The sequence below is a fragment of the Lupinus angustifolius genome, unplaced genomic scaffold (assembly GCF_001865875.1).
Source record: "Lupinus angustifolius cultivar Tanjil unplaced genomic scaffold, LupAngTanjil_v1.0 Scaffold_131_7, whole genome shotgun sequence".
Lineage (NCBI taxonomy): Eukaryota > Viridiplantae > Streptophyta > Magnoliopsida > Fabales > Fabaceae > Lupinus > Lupinus angustifolius.
In genome coordinates, this window is record NW_017725225.1 from 9,947 (window position 1) to 19,892 (window position 9,946).

The window sequence follows — 9,946 nt, forward strand, 5'->3', positions numbered from 1 at the left end:
GCTAGACGTAAATCATCCCAACAACATCCTAAGTTATTTTGCTCACAAATAAACTCCATTTGGCCAAGGGAACTTCTACTCTTGAAGATGGCATCATATACTCATCAATTCTAGGTCGTGAGACACATTTAAGTGGTAAATTAACTTCTATTTCTCCATGTGTTCAAGGTGAAGTTATTTCTAGTCGTGACATACAAGTGGAAGAAGAATCCTATGCTACTACTTTCATTCTTCAACCGATGAGCCATAACTCCTAGTTAAGACAAAAACTTCATCATATGATTCATGTCTTAAACTGTGACAACAACAAGGCAAAGGATCCTATGCTATTCAAACTCATTAAGTCGTGGGCTCATAAGCATCAACAAGAATCCTATGTCTTCTTCATTTTGTTTAATCTCTTTAATTCTATTCTTCATTGTAATAAAACACATGTTACCCGAATTAAGCAAGGTAGGAATAGTCTGAGTCAAATGGTATCCTATGTGGATCACCATGAATTAGGACTTTAATACCTTGTCCATTTCTTTTCGTGGGAGCCAAGTTCGGCTTGCCTATATATCTATGCTTTTCACCATGAAATAAACAAGTTAAGTTGAATATAATTCATACTGATTTGAGGATTAATTCCTTGTGAGAGCATTGTGCATTCTCCAAACCTTCTTGGTTGAACCAAGATTAAAAGTTCTTATGGCGAGCAGTACCTTGGCTTATCCACACCTCAAGTGTTGTGGCGCCCTATCACCTCAAATCTAATTCATCTTCTTTTATCTTACTTATTCAACTCCGCTGCCTGCCTACTCATTCATAAAAGGCTCAATTCAACTGTGAGCTTGGCCAACACCAACTAAGATATATCGTGCATAGGAACCTTTCAAAAAGGGTTCAAATTAGGAGCGAAGACTGGCGAGACACAATGTTTCTAATAAGCTGCACGATAGGTTTGTCGCCTTCTCCTTCCTCTTACAGATAGATCTGGTTATCCTCTTCGTCCCTTAACAGATACATCCGATCTAAAATGTTATGAGAATGTATACAATCAGGGTATGGGAACCTCCCCTAATCATGGTGGGAGAAGTCAATGGCGGGCCTGAATGCCCTTTTTATTTGACGGAATTATTTGGGTCGTGAGGCCCTTATGGTGGCCAATATGCTCACCGACCCTCTAGCAAATACTGGTTGTAATTCATGTATACAAATGCATCTCAATCTCACTTGAATTACGTTGACCTTTGTTATATAAAGATGGGTGTAGTATATGGTTTAGACTAGTGTAGATTTGTCATGTATCCAATTATCTATAGGTACCCTGAAGTACTAATAAAAGAGGACCTCAATCATATAGTTGTACCATTGTTGTTTTGGTGATGTTTATTGGTGCATTTTGTGTTTAGATCATTAGAATCAAATAAGGATCATCCTTCATACCCACCTTTTTTGTCACAGGCTTTTACTTTTTTGTCTGTGCTTTTGTTGTTATTTTATTCTTGCTTTATGCTTGTCTATTGTTTTCATTGAAGTTCTGAATTAACAAAAATGATGGATATAATGTCAGGCATGGAGCTCTGGTTTCCTCAATAAGGTTTTGGGTTCAACTCTTGTGAACCTTAAAAATAGGCACTCAGAGAGCTTTTTAACCTTAAATACTAGACTTGGATGAGTTGGAGTGCAAAGTGATTTCTGGATTCCTATGATTTCAGTTAAAGTTAAAAAGTTGAATATATACTTTTGCTGCTGATCGATTACTGTTAAATGGAGCTTAATTTTAACTTGTTTGCATTGCTGCAGAAATCCTATGAGACCAAACAATACAAAAAGGGCCTCAAAGCAACTGATGCCATTTTGAAAAAAATTGCACACCATGGAGGTATACGTTATTGGTGGTTATTTTTCCTTCATTGCCATGTAATATTTTATCTTTTTAGGGCTTGTTTGGGAGTTGGATTTTGGAGGGGAAGGAAGGCAAATGGAAGGCTTGAGAGTCATCTCACAAATGTATTTCATGGCTCCCAAGCCTTCCCTTTCCCTTCTTTCCCCTCCAAAATTCAACTCCCAAACAAACCCTTAGTTGTTTTAACAGTGAACAAAAATCCTTCGTTAGTTTTTTTCATAGACAATTTCTCTTTTCTATCTATTAATTATTTTCTTCATTTGGGCATTTGTCTTATCTATGTGAATGTGTCTGTTCTCCCTTCTACTTGGCAAAGACTTTATCAATGAAAGGTTTGACATTAAATTACATGCATCATAAGTCTGAAGCATACGAACTTGTTCCCCAAGGGTTAAAGGTCCGCATATTTTCTTAAATTTAAGATCAGTTATCAATGTTCGAATAATTTTGTTTGTCATATGATCCAAGCTTAATTTTTCTTCTGGTGCAGAATGACCTTAAAAGTCATGTTTATTGGCATGTTTTTGGTCTCCTTTACTGGCCAGACAGAGAATACAGGGAGGCAATCAAGTGCTGCCGAAATGCAATGAGAATACATCCTGATGAGCCAAAATTGGATCATGATGAACTAAGAGGCATTGGTGGTCCCATGACAAGGGCAAGGACTAAAAGAGCACAAAATACACTAGGACTACTCATGAAAGGCATCAAGGAGAATGCTCCAAGTTCAATTCAAGGGAGTCCTCACTTCATTCATTATGTGACTTTGCATGTGGGCCAAAGTGGGGAAAATAATTCCTAACCCTTTTAGTAGGGCACGACCATGTTCTAAGCATGGTTAGGACATATTTATTGTGTCTTAAGAGGGTTCAATCAAGCTTTTAATATGTCTTTATGTTATTTGAATTTCAGAATAAATGATTTTTTGAAAGACATTAATTGCAGTCAACACCATTAAAGATGTCATGGGAATTTCGTGCAACTCATTCAAATCAAGTCAAGGGTGGTTAATTCTATGGAGTAACTCGTGCAAGGCTTAAATTTTAATCAAGCATGATTAATCCGTGAAATGTATTTCGTGCAACTTATTCAAAACAAGTCAAGGGAGATTAATTCATGATGTGTGTTTGTGCAAACCATTAAATCACTTCAAGAATAATTATTCCTTGGAGTTTTTCGTGCAAGATCATTAAACAAGTCAAACATGGTTAGTTCAAGGTATGATTTTCGTGCAATGCATTCAACCAAATCAAATGCACAATTCAAAACCCACATTAACTCATGAAGACCAAGGCATTCAAGGGTAGCCGAATTCTTCCCAAAGAATTAGGGAAAAATGCATTGTTACTCTCACTTGGTTAAAGCATTTCATGGAACTCAAGACTCCCATTAACTCATGTGGACCACAACTTTTAAAGGGGGTCGAATTCTTCACAAAGGAGTAGGGAATCCTAGGCTAAATGCTTTGTTCCTATCAAATCAATTAAGGCACTTCATAGAATTCAAAATTTCCAATTAATTCATATGAATGGGGAACTCAAGCTTGATAAATATGGGTGAAATTTCGTGCAATACATCCAACCAAGTTAAATGCACAATTCAAAGTTCAAATGACCTCTTTAACTCGTGGGGACCACAAGCATTTAATGATGGCCGAAATTCTCTAAGGATTTAAGGAATCCTAGACTAAAGTGCATCACTCCTTCATGGAAATTCAAAGTATCTTGCATTTGTAATTTAATTACTTAGGAATTCCTATGTGGGATATTTACTTGCATTATTTTCATGTTGAACATGGCTGGAATGGATCCAATGTAACCAGCCATGTATCTAGTCCAAAAATAAGCCTTGATTCATGGTAGAGTCACGTGGGAACTATCATGGTTTGCCTATAAGTGTACTTCTAATTTGCTGAATGAAACTAAGTTTGATTTTGAGTAAAATTACAAGGATTTTTCCTTTGTGTGAGAGTGTAACTTCTCCTAACTTCTTGGCTGAACCAAGATTAGAAATTCTTATCAAGAACCACGTTCTTGTGGCGAATATCACCCGGCTTATCAACATCATTGTTGTGGCGCCATTCACCTTTCATTCCTTACCATCTTCTTTTATCCTTTACCATTTCCTTGCTGCCAAAAATTCACCTTCAAAGACAACCCTTCAAACCGTGGGTTAAGAACACCAAACAAGATAGATTGTTGTAAAAAGGATCTCCTGAAGAGGTTCTCATCAGATGGACATCCAAATTGTGTAATTTTTAGGATTATAAGACTTTTTATGTCTATGATATATGTAGGTATGTTACTTTTAAACTGACATATTTAACTCATCTACTTCATGAGATTGTATGATTTTTTTAATTTTAAATGTAATGATGTGTTTAATATCACTAATACTTATACCAATGGAATAAAATTGTACGTATAAGAAAATCATATTAACCTATAGTGATTGACGAAACTAAAGGTATAAGTTTTATCCTTATACCTACATTAATGACTACTTTCACTAAAACCTATAACGACAGAGAAAATCTGTAGATATAAGCACATGTAGTGACAAACAAAATCCAAAGATATAGGTTAACGTTTATACTCATGCTCCCGACAGTCGTCACTAAAACCTATAGTGACAGTTAAAATCTGTAGGTATAGCGACTTAAATATGATGGACAAATCCGTTGAAGGTAAAAGTTTTTTTGTGATAGACATATGATTTTTTAATATTTACCAACAATTTTCGTCCGTGAGTATATAACACATTTCTTCTAGTAAATATAATAATAATTGAAACAACAAATATTCTCATTAAATGTGTATAATAAATTTTTGAAATAAAATAAAATGATTGGACAAGTAAAGATCTCATATATTGATATATAGTAAAAGCAGTTAAAAGCGTTAGACATAGTGGTCAGTGGGTGCACTTGTCTTCCGCGTACATGTCATTTAATGAACTTGGCACATTTGATTTAACTTTTCAAAAGTTTTCATATATAGCTTTGGATGCTTTCAAAAAAAGTTTCCTTTGGTTACTTCTTCCGAATTTAAAAACTCTTATGCATAGATAATCACTAATATGTTTTTGCTTCCCAAACTTAATTATTTGTTATTTTTCAAAACATCAAGGGAAAGTTAAGAGATTAATAAGGCGGACCAAGAAAAGATAGTTAATACAAAATCTGCTATGGTTCCAACAAATTGTGATTATTAAGCATTTCACTTACTCATCTTAACCGTTTTACCCTATGGCTTTTCTAGTCGATAGGGTGAGCGATCCATTGATCATGTTGAAATATTGCATTTATATTTTTCACTCATACTTTCTTAAAACAAAGCTTAGATTTTAAATTTTTAGAAGGTTCTTTTAATTTTGCTTCAATTTTTATTATTGTAATTTAAAAAAGGTGATATAAGATCATTGTTTTATTTTTTATTTGATTTTATGTTTTTTTTTACTTTTCTATTTTAAGTTATCTTAATTTTTAAAAATATATTCAATGATTTGCAAGCCCACACTGTCTGTATTTATGGTGAGAATGACATGATATTTCATGTGTTTTTTATTAACAAATATGTTTATGCTCATCCTAGTTTAGACAAACATTATGTTGGCATTGACAAGGTCAATAACTCATTCCAAATTGTCAATGCTAATTGTATACCATTCTTAAGAAGAGTCAGAGAGAAGTGTTGTTACCATAGCTCGCAACAATTCTGAATGACACGAAATAATCCTTAATGGCTGAGTCACGATCAGGTCGCTCTCTTTAAGACGTTTTGTGGTACTGCTAAAATTGTGCAAGTAGACTATCAACCACACCGTCCCCGGGATAAAATAGTCAGTTCTCTGTTATACGATGTCTTAATGCACCATAAGAATTGGTCTCAAATACATCCATAATATGGATACCAGTGCCAATTCTCAAATTCTCACAGTATGGTTGCTCGTGCCAATTCTTTTCCCATAATACTGACTAGTTCTCGAAATTCCCACTTTGGTTGTATGTGCCACTTCTCAAGTGCCATAGAAAGAAAAGGGGAGAAGGTTGTCGGAAATGTGTCGGCGGAATATAAGGGGGGAGAAAGAGAAGTTGAGAGGTAAACGCCTTCAACTTGATGTTAATTGTAATGTGGGGAGGATGCCTCTATTTAAAGTCTGACGCCTCCAACGGCTCCCCCATCTGATGGTGCAAAAGATCAAACGGCTATATGATCCAATGGTACAAAACATTACCATCCAATGACTCTAAGATAAATACGTGTGTTGACTTGGTCAACACATGGTCCAAGCCCAAATTGCCTAAAATTAAATAAAATAAATAAATGTTTATTTAAAAAGAATGTTGAGCCCAAGCCCAAACCCAAACACGAGCTGAGCCGACCGAACGGAGGAGGTGGTGGTGGTGTTGTGCATGCGTGTGTGTGTGTGGAGGGGTTTTGCTTGTGTGAGTCCTCACCCACTCACAAAAATCATTGTACCCCTTGAGGCACACCCCAAGGTTGCAACTTAAGGCTTATAAATATAAAGTCTTTCAACTTTCCTCGTCCAAGCAATGTGGGACTAGTGAGTTTTTTCATTTCACAAACCCAAAAGTCACCATAAATGGTCACATTAATGTGCATTAAAAACCACTCCAAACACCTCATTCTTTCAACAAATCCCTACAATCCCCTACTTGAAATTAAAAACTGATTTCCGGGAATTTCTATGCTCTCAATAAGATTGTGCATAAACAAAGGTGTCATGCGACTTGAATCTTTGCATAGTGAATAAGATCCAGATTTTACTAGAGTGACTTGTAGTCTTGAACTCTATCTCCGGCATAAACCACACACAACCTTTTCAAAGGTGTATTAAAAATTTCATAGGAAGAGGCCTTCACTTCCACATTCACATAGGTGAGTCTATCAAGAGTACTTCTATAGCCTAGTTACTCCACTCCAATTGGAGTATAGCTCTTATTAAGAGTTTAATTCATTCTTACATATGCTGTAGGAATCATGCTTCTCATAATTTTATAGCATGTTCATTCTCATATCACTTCACAACTTGTTATTACCCATTGAACCTATTTCTTGGGCTCTCTAGTAAGTTAGGTCGAGTTACCATCATGAGTGATCCTCGTTCTAAGGGCAATAGTCCCATACTCTTAGAAGTATTATGGACTTTCTCTATAGCTAGTCCTTTCATCAAAGGATCTTCTAAGTTATTTTCAATGCATACATGATCCATTCTAACAGCTTTTGTAGAGAGTAACTCTCTAATGGTGTTGTGCTTACGACAATTTTTTTGTTTCTTACCATTATAAAAGCGGTTCTCAATTTTTGCAATAGCTGTGATACTATCACAATGGATCAACACAATTGAGATCTTTTTTTCCCATAGGGAAATCTGTGAAAGAAAGCTTTTCAGCCAACTTGAGTCTTCACTAGCTATTGCTAGTGCTATCATTTCAGCTTCCATAGTGGATTGAGCCTAAATAGTTTTTTTCTTTGACTTCCAAGAAACAGCCCCACCAACTATGCTAAATATATAACCACTGGTTGTTTTGGAATCACCTGAAAGAGTGTTCCAATCAACATCACTGAATCCTTCTAGGACATCTAGAAACCTTCAATTATGTAATCCAAGGTTCATTGTTTTCTTAAGGTATCCCATTACCCTTTTTATAGCATGTCAATGCTCCATACTAGGTCTACTGGTAAACCTGCATAATAATCCCACAACATAGTCTGCTAGTAGGTTTAAAGTCAAAAAATTTATATTTCTTTAAGATCTTTTCCACATAGTGAGATTGATCCAAAGAAATTCCTTCTTTTGACCTAGTAATTTTTATACCAAGATTACACTTGCCTCTCCAAGGTCTTTCATATCAAAGTTGTTACACAATAATGATTTCACATTATTCACAACATGATGAATGATGAAACCAAATATGAGTAGGTCACCTATATAGAGATATATGATAGTGCAAATGTCATTTTCTGATTTGTAATAAATGCATTTGTCACTTTCATTCACCTTAAACTCATTCGATATGATTAAGTCGTTAAAAATTTCATGCCACTATTTAGGTGCTTGCTTAAGACCATACAATGACTTATCTAACTTGCAAACCTTATTTTCTTGTCCAAGTATTACAAAACCTTCAGGTTGTTCAATAAAGATTTTTTCTTCCAAATCACCATTTAAAAAAGCAGTCTTAACATCCATTTGATGTACTAATAAATTATGTATCACAACGAGCGAGATTAGTACTCTAATGGATGTTATTCTAGTAACAGGTGAAAATGTGTCGAAGAAATCTACATTCTCCCTTTGCCTGAATCTCTTGGCTACAAGACAAGCCTTGTATTTATCCACTGTGCTATCTGGTTTAAATTTCTTTTTCAATATCCACTTACAACCAATGGGTTTGCAACCAGGAGGCAAGTCAGCTAAATGTCAGGTCTTGTTAGACTCTAGAGAATCCATCTTATGATTTATGGCCTCTTGCCACAAATCAACTTCCAAAGAAGTCAATGCTTCTTGGGTTGTTTATGGATCCTCTTCCAATGTATAGACCATATAATCGGGTTCATACTCTCTAGGAGTTCTTGCTCTCTTACTTCTTCTAGGTTATATTTCTAACCCATTGTTATTATCATTATTGTTAATCACACATATGTGACTAGTTGTTGTTCCCCCACTAGTCCTCAACTTAAAATAGTATTTCATTTCATTGAAGTCTGCATCGTTAGACTCAATGATCACTTTTGCACTAAGGTCATAAAACTTGTACGCCTTGTTGTTTACAGCATACCCAATGAATACACATTCATAGGCTCTACTTGCAAGTTTAACTCTCTTGGGGTCTGGTATCCGGTCATAAGCCAGACAACCCCAAGTTCTCAAATAAGACAAGTTTGGTTGTCTATTCTTAATAATTTCATATGTGGAAATTTTGATTTTAGCCTTGGGGACTCTATTTAGCATATAACATACAATTAATAAGATTTCACAACACCAAGAGGGTGTTGCACCAGAACTTAAATGATAGCCACAACTAATTCAGTTAACTTTCTATTCTTTCTTTCATCTTTACCGTTCATTTCAAATGAATATGGTGCAGTTTTTTCATGAATAATGCCATTTAATTTATAAAATACATTAAACATATTAGAGCCATACTCATTGCCTCTATCGCTTCTGAGTTTCTTTATTTTCTTCTTGAGTTGATTTTCAATTTCAGTTAAATATAACTTAAACATGTCAAATATTTCACTTTTATTTTTCATATGATATACATAAGTAAAATCAGAGTAATCATCAATAAAAGTGATAAAGTAACGTTTATCATTTCTAGTTAACGTTCCATCTAATTCACATATATCCGAGTGTATTAAATTTAAAGGCTCAGACTCTCGCATTACTGATTTATGAGGGGGTTTTTTAAATTTTCGCTTGACTGCATCATTTACAAATTTCAAAATAAATTTTAGATAACTTTGGAATTAAACCTAAGCTACTCAAATTAGAAATTGCACGTTTATTAATATGACAAAGTCTAGAATGCTAAATATTAAAATCACACAACATGTAAACAAAATTAGAAATTTTATTAATAGAAATATCAACACTTAATTTAAACATGCCATTAGTGGCGTACCCTTTCTCAACAAATACCCCATTCTTAGTAAGAGTATACAAGTCTCCTCCTATGGTTTATGTTAAACCAACCTTATTAAGAAGAAAACCAGAAACCAGATTCTTCCTCATCTCTGGAGTGTGCATCACATATTTGAGAATCAGATTCTTCCTAGATGTAAACTTTAGCTCCACATCACCAATTCCAGCAACAACAGTGGTGTGCTAGTCACCCAACAAAACCTTCTTATCATCAACATCCGTGTATGTTTTGAACATAGCACGGTCATGGCAGACATGTCAGGATGCACTGGTATCTACCCATCACCCATCAATTCCTCCAACCATAGTGACCTTAGATAATACTGCCACGAATGGCTCATCAACCATGTTGGCCTGTGGAGGACGATCCATAGGTTTATTTCT